The following is an 18,261-nucleotide window of genomic DNA, read 5'->3' as shown; positions in this document are numbered from 1 at the left end:
GTGTATCTCCAACTCGGATCTCCCCTCTGAATTTCAGACATCTATATTTAACTATTTACTTGATGCTTCCACTCAGATACCAAATAGGTCTCTGTGGTACACAGAATTCTAAGATGGTCCCCAAGTTTCCTGCTCTCTGGTGTATTGGACCTGAATAATCCCCTCCTCTTGACTGTGGAGGGTCCTAGGCATGTGATGTGATAGTTGCTCTATTGATTAGGCTATGATATATTATCAAGATGATGGGGTAGTCACTCCATGATTATGTTACTTCACAGAGGATTGCCTGGTAGCTGACTTAGGGGGATTCTCCTACTGGTCTTGAACAAGCAATTGCCTTGTCATTCAGAGGACCACCTGGCATGGAATAGCACGTGGATTCTAGGTGCTGAGAATGGCCTTGGGTTCACAGACAACAAGAGCAGCACATGGGCCTAGAGTTCAAGGAACTGAATTCTGCTTGAATAAACTTAAGAGTATGCTGTGCTCTAGATGAGAATCCCAGAGTGGCGGACACTTTGATTTCAGCCTTATGAGACCCTGAGCAGAGAATCCTGCCAAGTCAAGCCCAAAGTTCTGACCTACAGTAACTGTAGGATAATGAATGGTTGGTGTTCTTAGATGCTAAGTCTGTAGCAATTTGTTACACAGAGCTAAAAATCTAATAATATGTAAAAGGTTGAAAATAAACTCTTGACTCTCCACCCTTAAATGTCAAATCTGCTCCTCCCCCACTTTTCCTCAGGTAACTCCATATTTCAACATACTAAGGTCCCAAAATCTTTATTCAACTTTAATTTTACTCAATATTTCATATTTTACGAAGTTCATCTGTAAACCTGTTGGCTCTATCTTCTAAATATGTCCGTAATTCCAGCATATCTTACCCCTTCTAAATATGTCCATAATTCCAGCATATCTTACCCTTTAGACCACCACTTGGGTTATTGCCGCCTTCATTCCTTCTTTGGATTCTTTCAGTAATTTCCAAACTGCTTTGGCTGCTATTATATGTGCCTACAAAAATCTACTGTCCACAGATAGAATAATACTTATAAAACACAAATTGAAAAGCGTCTCTGTTCAAAACCTTACAGTGGTTTCCAGTATCACTCAGAAAAAAAGAATTTTCCTTAAATGGTCCATAGACATCAGAGCAATTCAAAGTGGGGTATGTAGTCCACAAATTATTGTTTACTGTTCATGCCATTTTCATTAACAGAATATGGATTTTGTAACTTTTTTCTTTTTTCCTATGTTATGTTTGTTATATTTATTAAAATTTATTTTTTATGTTGACTCCAAAATTTGGGTTGCATTTTATAGATCTACACTTACTTTAAATTTATGTTTCTAGCAAATCATTTTAATTATATTTTACAAAAGAAGTATCAGCTTGTGACAAAAAACTCCAACTGAACAATTTTTTAACTACAGAGAGTTTGAGAAGCTCTCAGATTTCCTACCCCCCTGTTCCTTGCTTGCTCTGCTTGAGTCTCACTGGCCCCTGGATAGTCTTCAAACTCCTCAAGGGCATTCTCATCTCAGGTACCTCTGACTGAAATAGTCTTGTCCCAGATATCCTTAAGGCTTAATCTTTCACCTCACTTAGGTCTCTACTCAAATGTCACCTCATCAAAGAGCTTTTAAAAATCACCTTTTCTTTTATCATTACCCTTTAAATATAGCAATTCCTTTCCCCTCTACAATCCCTATTTCCCTTATCTAACTTTATTGTTCTCATTTAAAGATATATTTATTAACATTATATAGATGTGTGTGTTCATATATATGTAAATAAACATAAATGAATTTCTAGGAATATATATACATGTATACATGTATATTAGTATTTTTTATTGATGTGTAACAAATTACCACAAATATAGTAGCTTAAAATAAGTTATTTCAATATGTTAAGCTAAGGCTTAGGACATATACATCTTTAGGTAGCTATTATTCTATTAAAATATGCACATATATAAATAAAACTATTGCTTATTTTTCACCTAAAAGATTATAATTATTTATTATAACTGGAACTTTGTGTAATCAGTGCCTAGGACATTTCCTGGCATGTTTTGCTACTATATAAAATAGTTTTACATATATATAGAGTCAGTGATTTGATGAGAATATTATATTTTACATATATTTCCCAGGTATGTGTATATGAGTATACATATATATATGAAATATAGATACACACACACAATTCTTTTAAACTATCATCTCATATTGATTCTAAATATTTATTTATCATTGATTCTACATTTCCATTTTATAAACAATAAAAAAGAGGTCAACTGATGATTTAATGTCTTTTCAGATAGCTTCAGCCTATTCAGAGGATTAATTTACTTCTAATTTTAAACCACTTATGCAAAAATGGTTTTTACCTAGGCTAACCAATAAATCTTAACTTTTGTGGTTATATTAAAAATTATTAGCCACACAGTAATTTAAAAGGCATAGTATAAAGTGTCAGTATCAGTGTTGTAGAGATTACACTTCTTTCTTTGTATTAGTAGTTACTTAATCTTACAGGGGAGGAGTAGTAAGTTATATCTTTTCCAGTAAACATAATATGGCCTTTCTTTTAGGAAGATTGTTACATGTACACAAGAAATTCAAAAATCTTGTTAATTAATAATGCACTAATAATTCATATATTTGTAAACACTTTGCTTTTTATGTATCTTTTAATTTCATTTTCCTGTAATTTTGCTTTTTTATTAAGGAGAATAAGGTGATATGCTAATAATCAAATGTCAAATTTTCCAATTTTTAGTGCATAATACTCAGGCTGTTGCTTTGTGATTAACCAATAAAAAAAAAAGTGTTGAATTTTGGTTAGTACCAAAAATATTCAAAATATATTTTTCTCTACTGTTTGAAATTCTATCATTTAAGCCTCTGCCTTAGGTATTAAAAATTTTGTTGGTATTGATATACATTTAGAAATTCTAATAAAATACACATAGTACTGGACCAATTTAATGGAATAAGTAATACCTCAAACTTAATACAGGGAACCCTTAGGCAAACATGTCCTCTGAACACAGAGGAAAGGAGGAATTCCATTCATTTGTTCAACAAAGGTCAGACACTGTGCTTGTACAGCAGAACAACCATGAATCAAAACAGACAAATACTTTGTTTTTATGGAGCTTATGTCCAAGTGGGGCAGACACCATAAACAAGAAATACGCCTATGTCAAGTGGGGATAAGTGCTGTGAGGAAGAACAAAGGAAGGTAAAGAAATTGAAAGTGACAGTAATGGTAGAATATCCTTTCCTATGAAAAAGAGAAGGTCTGTTTTAGAAAGTGAGATGTAAGCAGTGGTCAGAAAGGAGTGAGATGCATAGGTATGTGGGTCAAGAGCTTTCCAGGAAGAAGAAAATTTTTTTAAAAAGTTTTTGGACAGATAATAAAGATAATTTTCCATCTTTATGTTTTGCTTTCTGGAAAAGTATTTCCAGGGTATAAATAAAACTAGGAGTATTTGTGGTAATACATGATGAGTACACGAAGATGATTTTTACAGAGGTATATACCTGAAGGTATGTCACACAGAAATGAACTTTCTTGGCAAAGATTAGCCTCCACTGAGTATACACTAAGTCTTGTCAGAGGAAAGTCAGAGAACTTGGGTATGTTCTCAGATAATTTTCCAAAGAGGATGGATGTGAACACTAAAACTGCATTAGTCTCAAACTAGTTTCTCAGACCCTTTATGGCAACCGTTACCCCCATTCCTCAGTGCATTGGAATGCACTTCTAATTCTGTCAATGCAGGACAAAGTTCTTACACATCTTCTTTAAAATGCTGTATTTTTCTTGAATTATTTTATCTTTATGCCCACTTCAAGAGACTAACTATTAGTGGCCCAATTTCTTTATTTTATATAGCAAGACAAGTTTGTTAAATCAAACTCATTCTCCTGAGTCAAGTCATGTTACTCAGGACAGCACTATCTCAGATTTAATGTATATCTTAAATTTAAATACATTCAATTCCTATAGCTCTCCATTTGCCTTTTCCTCTTCTAAAGAAAAAAAAAATATGAAAATATGCTATACAAAAATTTCCAGCTTGCTGACTGACATATACTTTTTTCCTGTCCCCTACCTTTTATATAAAATGTTAGAGTTACATTCAGTATAGCAGAATTAATTTTCTTTATCCTCAGACTATGTTCCAATCCATTCAATAAATTATCTGGAAACTAACACATGTGAATTAACATGTAATTAACAAATATTCAAGGCACTTTGTTGGGTGCATACTCTAAAGCATGTATTATACAGAAATGCTCCATGGAGAGTCATCATTCTACCTGTCTCTGAATATTGGAAGTCAAATAAAATTTTCTGCCTGCCTGCCTGATTCTGCCTGCCTGATTGAAAGAAAAATGTATAGATCATCAAAATCCAAGGTAAGGTCTGTTTTTCTATGTTAAAAGAAATTACAAACAAACATAGTGTTGATCATGGGATCCTAGACTTCAAGACAAGAATTGTGAGAAAGTCATATTTGGGGGCAAGTTCAAGATGGCAGCATAAAAATATCTCGAACTACCTTCCTCCCAGAGACACATTGAATGTACTGCTACATATGGAACAATTTCCTCTGAAAAAACCCAAAAACTAGCTGAGCAACTGCTACACATTAAAAGAACAAGAAAAACCTATTCTGAAATGATTAGGAAAGGCTGAGACATAATATCATCATAAACACTGCCCCCAGCTTGGAGACCCACAATCTGGAAGGGACTCAAAACCTGGAGCTCCTCCCCGAGCAGCAAACTTTTAAGACCTGCACTCCAACTTTTAAGACCTGCCCTTGAGAGATGAGCACTCAGAACATCTACCGTTGAAAACCAGTGAGGCTCACATACATGAGACTCACAAGGCTATAGTGAACTGAGATGTGGTTCTCAACCCACCCCAGGTCCCAGTACGGAAGCAGTTATTTGAAAAGCACTCAGATACTCTGTGAAAGAGGTTTATTTGCTTACCGTAAAATGTTGGCCCAAGGGGCAGGCATCTAACTTAACACACATCTAGAGGACTGCTGGGATAACATCCAGGAACAGGGGCTGGCAGGAGCCATTTTTGCACTGTCTACCTCACTTCAGAAGTGGGTTGCTTTTTTTTTTTTTAAATCATAGGCTTTTTCACCTTCAGGAGTGCCATCTTTACACTCTCCCTCTGATGTGCTCCAGAGAACCAGTATCTCCCTAGGGGTGCTTTTACGTGTGTCTGGTTCCCCATTTTTTGTGGTTTCCACCTAGGGGAGACCCCTTGATCACCTGGCTCTAGTGGCCAGCCTGGCCTGCAATCCTGGGTTTCATGGGATTACAACAATCAGAGAGACAATTCTTGGCTGGCTACCAAAACCAGGGCACAGACAACCGACTGAAACACACCTCCCGTCTCTCTGTGAAAAAAAGGCCTATTGGCTTGTCCTGGACCTTCTGCCTAAGGCACAGGCTTTGGGTTTGACACAGACCAAGGAGCCTACAGTGGGGCTCTCAGGGAACAGAGGCCAGTGGACATCAACTCTGTGCTCTTTATTTGCCTTGCTCCAGCTTGCTGTTATCTACCAGAATAAAGTTTATACCCTTGTCAGTCACCTTGATTATCATAGTTGCTGCCAGGGGACACCTCTAGATTGCCTGGTTATAGTGGCCAGTGGGGCGTATGCTCATGGGTCCCAGAGGACCATAACCAACAGAGGAATAGTTCTTAAATGACTATCACCCCCCAGGGGACCAGCAAGAGGCAACAGTCCAAGGAAGCCAGTCTTTCTGTGTAAGAGGCCTATTAGCATATCTACATAGCTGCTGTCTTAAGAGTAATCTTCTAATAAAACACATATCTAAGGGTTGACTGTAATCTGTTTCAGACACCTCAGAAGACAGGTTCTACCTTTTCAGTCTCCCTATGCTGCACTCAAGAGTGCCAATATCTTTCAGAAGGAAGCATTTACATGTGTCTGGTGCCCTGGTTTTTATGTCTGGTGCTCCGTTTTTTTTCATGGCTACTTCCCAGGGGAGACCCCATAACCACCTGGCTCTGGTGTCTAGCTGGGCTTGTGGTCCTGGGTCCCATGGGACTGTAACAAATGGAGAGACAGTTCTTAGCTGGTTATCAACCCAGGACATAGCACAGACAGTAGGCTGAAACATACCCAAAACAAAGAACAAGATAAAACCTCAGAAACAGTCCTTAACGAAATGGAGATAAGTAGTTTAATTGATAAAGAGAGAAAAAAAAAAGTCATGAAGAGCTCACCCAGCTTGGAAGAAGAATGGACGAACACAGTAAGAACATTAATAAAGAGAGATAAAATATACAAAAGTACTGAATAGAAGTTGCAGAGCTGAAGGATACAATATCTGACCTGAAAAATACACTGGAGGGTTCAAAACTAAATGAGATGAAGCAGAAGAAAGGATCAGTGAACTTGAAGACATGACAGTGGAATTCACCTAATCAGAGCAAAAAAAAAAAGAATAGGAAAGAAAAAGAATGAAAAAAAATGAATATAGCTTAAGGGACTTATGGGACAACATCAAGTGGATCAACATTAGCATTATAGGGACCTCAGAAGAAGAAAAAAGAAAGGGACAGCAAATTATTTGAATATATTAATGGCTGAAAATTCCCTAACCCAAGAAAGGAAACAGATTTCCAGATCTAAGAAACCCAGAATGCTCCAAATAAGAGGAACCCAGAGAGACTCACATCAAGACATATTATAATTAAAATGTAAAAATATAAAAACAAAGACAGAATCTTAAAAGCAGCAAGAAAAAAAACAACTTGTTATGTACAAGGGAACCCCCATAAGATTATCAGCAGATTTTTCAGCAGAAACACAGCAGGCCAGAAGGAAGTGGCACGATACAGTCAAAATGCTGAAGAAAAAAAAAAGATAAAACCTTCCAACAAAGAATATTCTACCCTGAAAAGTTGTCATTCAGAATTGAAAGAGAGGTAGAATTTTCCAAACAAGCAAAAGCCAAAGGAGCTCGTCATCACTAGACTGGGCTTACAAGAAATGTTAAACGGGCTTGTTTAAGCTGAAATGATAGGACTCTACTTAGTAACAGAAAAACATGAAAATATAAATCTTACTGGTAGAGGTAAATGTATAGTAAAATTCAGAATAATCTAATGTGATAAAGGAGGTGGATTACTCACTTAGAAAGCTAGTGTGAAGATTGAAAGACAAAAATAACAAATTTAACTATAACTCAACTATACCACTTTTTTCATATATGAGACGAAAAGATCTAAGTTGTGACATCAGAAACACAATATATTGGGGGGGGGAGTAAAATTGTAGAGCTTTAGAATGTGATCAAACTTAAGCAATTATCAACTAAAACAGATTGTTTTAAATACAAGTTGTTATATGTAAGCCTCACGGTAACCACAAAGCAAAAACCTATAGTAGATACACAAAATATGGAGAGAAAGAAATCAAAGCACATGACTATGGAAAATCATAAAATCAGAAAGGAAGAGAGAAAGAAAAGAGTCAGGGGATTGGGGAAATGGGCGAAATTGTAAAGAGAGTTAAAAAATAAAAACTTCCAGCTATAAAATAGATGTCATAGGGATGTAATATACAGCATGGTGACTATAGTTAATAATACTGTATGTGTATATTTGAAAGTTGCTAAGAGAGTAGGTCTTAAAATTTTTCATCACAAGAAAAAAATTTTGTAACTATACATGGTGATGGTTGTTAACTAGACTAACTAGACTTACATTTCACAATATATACAAATATCAAATCACTATGTTGTACATCTGAAACTAATGTCATGTCAATTATATCTCAATGAACAAAAAACTAATATTTTGATTGGATGACAACTCTGATGGTTATTGAGAAGGGGGTGATGCATTTTGTAATATGAGAGATGTGACTAAGTGTAACAAAGAGGGCAGATTGTGGAAAATAAAATTATTGTTCTCAAATATTCATTTATCATTAATCTACATTCTTTGCCATGTGAGTTTACAATTTCTCTCATTAGAGGCAGAGGGTACTTCCCCATGACTGAATTTCATGTTGGCCATATGATTTTCTTTAGCAGATGGGTGAAAAGTGGACTTTGCTAATGAATAGGGACTTTGGAATAAGATGAACTTGAGAGCACTGATTACAAAACGGGACAAAATGTACTCAAGAAAATTTTTTTTCTCACCCAGACAGCTACACAATATAAAAGATATAATATATTTATTAAATATATAGATATAAAATATATTTTTATATATCTACATAGATATAAAATATGTAAACATGTATTTTAAGCAGAGGCTTGAAATATGCATGCATAATGGGGCTCATCATCTTGTACTTTTATCATCACATTGAAAAAAACAAAGACTGTTGCTCTGCCCGGCCTGCTGGTCCAAAGAGCATGAGAGACATGTGAAGACCTAGACTGAACCTGTAGCTTGGAGCCATCCTAGTCAATCCTACCAAAAATTTACCAACCCACACAGACTGCACATTCATGAGTGAGAATAATCTTTGCCCTTTTTTTTGGTCACTAACTTTTCAGATGGTTAGTTAAGCAGCATTATTGGTATAATAATTAACTGATACAAAAATATGTAGAATAATTTGGAACATGGTAGGAACCCAATAAATGCTTCTTTCATTTTATTATATTCATTGATTAAGCAAAGTTACCTAATTATAACAATATGGTATAAATGAAAAAATATTCTCTAAAAAATCAATACATTGATTGAGCAAAATTTACATTGCTAGTTGTTTTGTAAACTACATTTATTTTTTTTTCCCAAAATATGTTGCTTGCGTATTTTGTCCATGGTTGTATACTTTAATGGCTGAGAATTTTTTTAATATAACAGGATTTAGAAAAACACAATTATTTATATATATATATATATATATATATAATATTGTGTGGCTGGGTGAGAAAAATATTCTCTTAAGTGAATTTTGTTTCAACATGCCTTATTCCAAAGTCCGTATCCATTGTTAAAGTCTAATGAGTAAGGTTTATCCTTTAAGATACTATAGATAATTTTAGATACCTTCTAAGTTATTAAATTCAATCTTTATTAAGATCTTACCATGTTTAATATATTATGTATGATTTATATTTAAGTATGCATTTATTTACTATTTATATCATGTATTATTCTGGTAAAAGATTTGAGGCAGCTTCCAGCTATGCACAGGAAAAAATATATTAAAAAAAAATAAACATGAGGAAAAGGAGATAGAGGGCCAGTAAATAGAGAAAAATTAATTTAAGTCATATGGTATGTTTATTAAAAATGCATATGTTAAGTACTGTATCATTGAGATAAGCCATGGATTTGTTTTGAACTTCTTAGTAGCCAGAATGAAGATAAATTATGGAATGTTATATGATTGACAGAAGGATTTATAATATCCATCAATTTTATTAGGAAAAACACAGCTTTTCTGGTAATGAGAAGTGAGAAGGGTCTCCTGTGAGCCCTTTTAAATAGGTCATTCTACACTAATGTGAGCAGTGATCTTGAAATTATCCTTATTACAAACGCAATAGTGATTTCTTATGGCTTAATGCTATTATAAGCCATAATGCAATACAAAGCAATAATCAGCACATTTGATTCTGTTAGAAATTAATTTGGTTTAAATATAGAAATATCTTTATTTCTGGATACATCAAATTAATAAAATTCAGAATTGATAGAATGCACAGATTTCAGAAAACTATCATTGATATTATTTTTCATGTTTGCAATTTAATGAAAATTTATTAGCAAAAAAAAAGTTAAGTTCCTTGTGCAAATCTTAGGTGAGGGAAATACATACTGCTGATCTGTTCATTCAACAAGTATTTGTTAAATATTGTATTAACGTCTTTAAAACAAATACTCGTCTTAGAATGTATTGACCCTGTGGCACGAATATGCATGTCCAATTACTATACTATTAAAGTGTATTTTATATACATCTTAAGTACACTGACCATTTATCAAAAACATTCACATTTGTAATGCATACCTTTCTATCTAATATTTACTTTCCTTCCACATATACACAAAAAATGTGTCTTTCATCTTTCAGAAGTAGGTAGTTCTTGTATGTAACAAAAGGCAACAGGAAGAAAAATAACTACATCTAGATTTGTGGGCAAGTGAATGTGTTTAATTGTGTTTTTTTAGTTCAACCACTAGAAACAGAGCCAGGTTGTTAGACATGGAATATTGCTTAATACCAGCTTTGTCCCCAACAGGGGACTCAAAAGACTTTGTTGCCAGGAAACACAGAGCCAAGTGTAGCAAAACAGGCACAGAATGGGTACGGCTGCTTTCAATGGAACTCTCCACATCTTTAATTGCTCCAAGAAGTCTATGTTACATGTTTATCTATTCCCATCTATGTAGCCTTTGCTTGTTTTATCTTTATTTTCATAGTTACATGATGCATTTTACTGCTCTGCTGGGCGTTTTCTAATCTATTCTATCATTTCTATTGTCCTATATTAATTCACACACTGTAGTCAGTTAATCTTCACCCTACTAAAATGTCTTAAAATAAAACTTTCATTCACATTGAATTTTGTTTTTTCTATTATTTAGAGAGATTATTTACATCCTAAACTAATTTTTAAATGTCTAAGTCTAAATACATATATTCCATTGACCAAATCTTCTTTCCCACAGTAATTGAAATACTGTATAGTGGAATCATCCACAGATTTTTTGACAGCTTGAGTATATTTGCAGATGGTCGATAATTACTATTCATTTTAAAATCTGATTTTATAATGATGATAACTAAGAATTATTTTCCTAGCTTTAAATAGAGTATATATGGTAACTGCAGATTAGTCAAGAAAATGAAGGCAGAAAAAGGTGAGGAGGATCAATCTGTAGCTGTAAGATAGTGACAAGAAAAAATTACCTACAGCAATAATAGTATAATGTTAATTGGTTGTTTTAGAAAATAAATTTGATTTAGATGTATCACTGAGTAAAAGAGACTATGTCTTTTTGTGTTCAAGTAAATCATTTATTAGACAGAGTGCTAGACCTGCCAAAATGCTATTTCAACAACAAAGTGACCCACATTGTATGTAAGAAACTAAAAAATGAACTATACAAAAGCTTCTCAAGCTAAAAGTGAACTTTTTTATGCTCTTGAGGATTACTATACTTAAAAAAATTAGAGTTACAACAGAAAAAAATGTTTTACCCAATTTTCATAATGTGCATTTATCTTCCTCTATAATTAAATATTATTATATTTAATTATATATTGATATAATTAAATATAATAATAAATCCAAAATAGTTGACTAATATAAACCAATTAAAATTCAAATTTCATTAATAAATTAGAGTTTATTGCCTAAAGATTAAATTATCTTAATACTATTCATTATATTGATATTAACTAAGGGCACTATCATACAAAAACTAAAATAGAATGTCTATTTAGAAACTAAAAATTATTAAAGATAATATGACATTCATCTTATAAAATCTGATGGTTACCATAGAAAGATACAATAAAGGGGTTTTAGAAGTAAAATATTTGTATACTTGATTTATTTTTGCAGGTTAATGACCAAAAAGACATCTTTCTTTCAGGAAAAAGCCATCAATTACTACATGCCTACACTTACAATCCATCTTTATCAAACCATATGAGTTGAAAAATGATTTTATTTTTATTGTATTAGTCTTATAAAATTTAACGAGTTTGATAAATCCATCAGAAAATGGCACATGTACTGAGTTGATGTAGAAATCACGGTGATCCTTCAAAAGATTTAATGGCTTTTGACAGCTAAAACTTTTAAATTAAAATGAATATTTTCATGTGTTCCAGTAAATAAATGTTTGTTAGCAAGGAAATGTACATAGGTTAGGTATATGAAACACAATACCTAACGAACTTTGGACAAGAAGTTCAAGTCATATAATGTGATTTATCTGACATTAGGAAAAAACCAATCTGGATGACCAGAGCTAATTCTATGTAAGTGTTTGCTGTCATTGGTATACAAGTAGAACATCTCAGAGTCACACAGATCGTTACATGATGCCTTTGCCCAATCAGTCTATTAATCAATCAATAAACACACACACACACACACACACACACACACACACAGTCAGACTAGGAAGCAAAGGTCATTCTTATTGACTAGGGAGCAAAGGTCATACTTCACTGTATAGGAAGCATCCCACTGTCACTCTTATTGAATAACCAGGTAATTTATGTTATGACAGCACTGATCTGTACCTTGTTTCTTAGTAATTTAAGATTTTTTCTTTGGATAATATTTCTCAAGTTTCTTTATGTTTTCTAATTATTTTATTATTTTCCTAGACCACAACTTTCTGATATACACAGTACTCATACGTGCAATGTCAATTCTGCAATGTCACACAATTTGGGGTCTTTCATTCAGCAAGAAAATCTTCTTTAGCCTCTTGGCTTCTGATAGAGGAACAGATGGCTTAGAATCAGAAAAAAAAATCCACACACACACACACAATGGAATAAAGGAGACGCAGAAGTAGACAAAAACGTTAACTACATGTCAACATGTCAATCCTGGCCCTTTAAGGAAGCCTGCTGTCAAGTTCATGATTGGCTTAATCTCCAGCTGTACATTATTAGGGTAGTAATCTCAGATTTAAATGATTGTAGCTGAGAATGGAGATGTTCAGTTTTAGATAAGCAATCACTTAAAGTTCGACATTTCTCTACTGTTACTCATTCCTGCCATCCTCTCCTGCTGTAGTCCTCAAGTTTCATGAATAAAGAAGTCTTAAAGGGCATTCCTCAAATCCAGCAAAATTGGACAAACTGAAATTCATGCTAATGAGTGAAACATAAAGGAGTTTTGGGAAGTCTTCAGTTACTTTTGTTTCTAGAGACAGAGGGGTTTGATAAAAGAAGATTTAGAGAAATTTAAAGACTCCTATGTAGGTGTTCCTCATATTAAATAAAATTGGTCCTCATAGTTCTTAAACCTGAAACACTGGAAACACAGCCATTAGTTCTACTTGGTCCCAACATTTATTAGGTAATTCTATTAGAGTGAAACAGATTTGGATAAAATGTTATGATTTATTGTAACTCTACTAGAAAATGCAGACACTGAGAACATTCAAACAAGATGAAAAATCACCATATTCTTTAAAGATACCAAAATTCCAGAAAATTCCCAGGCATAGTCTAGAATAAATTAAAGCATAATGGTCCCTGGTAAAAGAAGAAATACGAGCAGAAGAATATGTCAAGTTTCAAAAGAGCTGAAAGTCAGGGAAAGACATTGATTCTAATCCCATTGCATCCAATGGGAAGCACCATGTATGCAATCCGCCATGTCAAACCACAGATTGATTAATTGGCATGCCTTTTAGATCTTGGGATCTGCATATATCTCAACTGTGCTATCTTTTCCTACTTAAAATATTACACAAAGTATTGACTATCTAGAAATTTAACTCAAATATTAGGAGTTTTTATAGTCTGCTGAACCTCAAACTTCAATAAACCCAAATACTGTGAATTAGTTCAACTTTTTAAAAATTATCAGGATAAAATTGAGAAATATTAGTGGGTAGTTTCCCATACCACCTTTCCACATGTCCTTTTAAACCTTTGGCACTTCTCTGAACAGTAATATATAAGGCTGTAATTTCCCCTAAAATGAGTTTTCCACCAAACAAAACAGTAATGGCATTCTTAGCTTTAAGATAAAACCCATAATCCAGGTATAAGACAAAGAGATTTGGGTAGAACGTCTTATTAAGAAAACCCATTTCTCCCTCCCCCAGTCCATTTTACTTAAGTAGACACTTCTATTTTTCTCCATCCTAGATACTGACCTTTTTTGTTGGAGGAAGAGACAAAGTCAGATATTGAGGAAGGGTCTCTAAAAGCATTTCTCTACCTTTTCCATATACCTATACCAAGTGATATCCAAAAGTGTGGTGATATTGAACATCTGGATACAACTAGTAATTTGACAGTGATATAACCTGTAATGAACTTCCCATCTGGTACTCTGAGAAGTGTGTGCACTCAGAATTTCCCTCAGTGGTATGGCATACGAGCAGGAGAATAGGCATAACTGAGGGGTACGTCAGGGGCAGAGCAGCCTTGCTTCCAGCAGCCCTGGAATATCCTGTGAGACATGACAGAGATAGACAAAAGACCCAAACGGGTCTTACATTCATGCCTAGGGGTAAATTCTGAATTGTCAGTTTAAATCTGAAGTGGCTGAGGAAACAAGAGAGTTGCTCATAAGAATATTTACTGCCAACAGGCAAAGGAGAATTCAGAATAGATTCAGAAACCAAGATAAATTATAGAAAACATGTATTTCACATCTGAATACGTGATTTGAAATTGTATACTAGAGTTTATTCCCATTGTATTTTTGATGTCTTTGCTTATGTTAAATGAGTCTTCTATTTTTTATCTCTTGTTAATGGTTTATTTACACAAGAAGTATAAAGGAGCAATACTAGTGGGCCAGTTAAGAGGATGACCTAGTCCTCAAAGAAGGCTGGAAATCCTTCTTTCCCTGGTTAGGTATGCATTGGTCTCTATGCATTTCAAAGTTTATCTCCTATCACACATTAAATTATTTAATCAAAGCCTTCACTGAGAAGGAAACTATATAATATGAAGAGTAAATATTACTCTTCTTGGCAACTCTGGAAAACCAGACGTTAAATTTCTTTCTCAGAATAAAAACAAATGTGATTCTAGGGAGAGTTTAGGGAAATCAATGGAAAAATAGAGCTGTGTTTATAGAATAGTTTATAAATTCTATGGAAAAAAGTAAAATTTTTCTTCCAAGTACATAATCATAGTATATTATCCAATCTCCCTGAACTACAAATGGAGCAGGATATACATGGTGAAATTTATCAGTTGAAGATCCTCCACAGTAATTTAATATTGAAAATGATAGAAAAGATAGGTTTGAATATCCCATTAAGTTTTTGCTTTTTTAACTATGTGACAAATAGAAGTTTTTTGAACTGTCTCAACAACAATAACAGGTAAACTGCTTCATTGATTTTCTCTTTTTTTTTTAAATTGAAGTATAGTTGGTTTACAATATTGTGTTTATTTCAGGTGTACAACAAAGTGATCCAGTTATATATATAAAATATATATAAATATATATATATATTAGACTATTTTCCATTATAGCTTCTTATAAGATAATGAATATAGTTCCCTTTGTTATACAGTAAATCCTTGTTACTTATCTATTTTATGTATAGTACCTTGTATCTGATCCCAACCTCCTAATTTTTCCCTCCTGCACTCCCTTTCCCCTTTGGTAACCATAAGTTTGTTTTCTATGTCTGTGAGTCCGTTTCTGTTTTATATATAGATTCAATTGTATTATTTTTTAAGATTCCACATATTAACTTATTTTCAAATACAAAAAAGAGAAGGAACGTTACTGATATTTCATTGATAACTTCCTTATTTGTATAGATATTGGGAAAGTATGTGATTATTTTGAGTTTACAGATATATCTTTGATTTACCATATCTTCTTGATCAACAGTGTTATCTTCTCTATCAAGGAACATAATATCAGTGTTCATGTAAATAATAAAATTATAAATGGTTAGAAAAATATTAGATGATATTAACTGAGACTGTGCTAATTATCAGTCTTTGTTTATAACTTCCCTAGAACTAAACAAATAATTTCAAGGATGATCTCGAATTTCAGTACTATCCAAAGTTTTGTGTAAATTCTAGCATTTTAATCCTTATGATGAGCCAATGTAATACAGTATACCAAGTTTTAAAAATAAAAAGATGAATAAAATGGGCAAATATCACCTGCCCACAAGTCCATGAAAGGAGTGACTGAATTTTTCTTGATCACTGCCATGTCTCCTGTTCTTAGTATTGGTCTGATACAAATGAGATATTCAATAAAACATTTTGAATTACGCAACTAAGACTGCATTTACTCAATTATGAATTGTGTGTTTTCTTTCATATTTTAATAACTTGAAATCAATCATCATTAATATCCTTGAAGGTATAGAGCTCTTTTAATGATAAACATTGATAACTGAGCAGAAAAGAGATTTGACAAACTGAGACCTCAGACTTTTGAAAGTTTGAGCTTTGTTCAACCCTATTTATTTCACTTGTACTATCATTCCTATGTATATATTCCTATATATACATGCATACACGATTAAAACAATCTAAAAAATGTGTAAAAGTTATCCTTCAATAACAATAAAACTAAAAATTCTAAATGAAAAACAAGACTTTACTCTTAAAATGCAGTCTCATAGATTCATTAAGCGACAGTAATAAATAATTGTACTACCTTGTATAATATAACAGAATACCAAATAGGGATGATGACTGCAACAGAACTAAAACCAGGAAATAAAGATAAACTTAAAACGTGGGAAAAGTGAATAAAAATTTCTGCCAATAACATTAACATTGCAGATAAATTATCAAGTTTTTTCCTGTAAGCCCTAAAACAATGCGAAACCTCAGAAGGGGAACATTGAATCATGTCCTTATCTGTTTCTAGCTCTTGGAAAAGAATAATATACCAGATATCATCACTCAACTCTGAATATTCCAGAGCCAGTCAGAGCCACAGTTGTACTACCTCTTCTTTTTTCTTTCTGTGTGTACTCAGACAGTATGATTTTCATATTCCAAATTACAAGAAGAGCATGTAACATTTTAAAATGCTTTCTCATGTAAATAAAATGTCTGCAGAATAAGAAGTTTGGTATTTATACCATAGGTAGAAGTAAAATGTATGACAACAAAAGCAAGAAAGCCTAGAGGTGATAATTAAATGAATACTACTTCAAGATTCTTACACAATGCTTGAAATAGACTGTGATAAGCGAAAGACCTATACTATCACCCAAAAGCAACTACTAAAATAACAAAACATATCTTCTTGATCAACAGTGTTAGCTTTAGCTAATGAGCCAACAAAAAATTAAGTTGAATTTTAAAACGTAGTAAATTAACCGAAAAGAAGTCAGAAAAATATGGAAAAAGGGACAAAGAATGGAATTAATAGAAACCAGATAGAAGTATTTAATATTTAAACATAATTATATCAATAATCACATTAAATATATGTGATATAACACTTCATTAAATATCAGAGATTATCAGATGAATAAGAAAGCAAAACCCAACTATCTGTTTACATATAAAGAATAACATAGGTTAAAAGTAAAATAATGAAGAAAGATATACTAACACTAATCAAAAGAAAGCTGGAATAGTTATATTTATATTAGAAAAATTAGATTGCAGAGCAAAGAATAATGACAGTGATAAGATAGGTCACTTTATGATGATAAAAAGGTAATTTCATGATGAGAACACAATAATCCAAAATATGTATGCACCTATTAATAGAGCTTCAAGATACACATAGCAAAAATTAGTAGTACTTCAAATAGAAAAATCCACAAATATAGTTGAAGATTTCAATACTATTCTCTGAATAATTGATATGACAAACAGACAAAAATGCAGTGAGGATACCGAAGACTTGAACAACATTCTCAATCATCTCATGTAACTGATAGAACAACTTTATGTCTAACAGCCAAAACTATAAAGAAAGCAAAGTCCATCAAGATGTGAAGAATAAAGGAATTTCTGTATATTTTACAATGGAATATTGCTTAACAATAAAAAGGAATATATTATCTGTACACACAATAACATGTTGAATTCAAAATAATTACTCTGAATGAAAGAAGCCAGACAAAAATAAAGAACAAATACTATATATTTATAAAACTATATAATATGCAATCAAATATGCAAGGACAGAAAGCAGATAAATGATTGCCTGGAGATGAAGGTATGGGGAAGGTCAACAGAGAGAGATTACAAAGAGGCATGAGGAAAATTTTGAGGGTGATGGATATGTTTATTATTTTGATTGTGCTGATATTTTTATGATGTATACATATATCAAAATTTATCACATATTGTACATTAAATATATGCAGTTTATTGTATGTTAGTTATACAATATCAATACATGTACTAAGTTGCTAAATTGTTATTTTAGTTATTATAAGAGTGTTCTCATGGATATTAGTCAATCTTTATACAATATTGCTGAGAATGATGATAATTTTCTGGATCTGATTTTGGAAATGGATGTATAAACTGAAGAACAGTTGAC

The sequence above is a fragment of the Balaenoptera borealis genome (assembly GCF_965194805.1).
Source record: "Balaenoptera borealis genome assembly, chromosome: 5".
Taxonomy (NCBI): Eukaryota; Metazoa; Chordata; class Mammalia; order Artiodactyla; family Balaenopteridae; genus Balaenoptera; species Balaenoptera borealis.
This window is presented reverse-complemented; position numbering follows the sequence as displayed.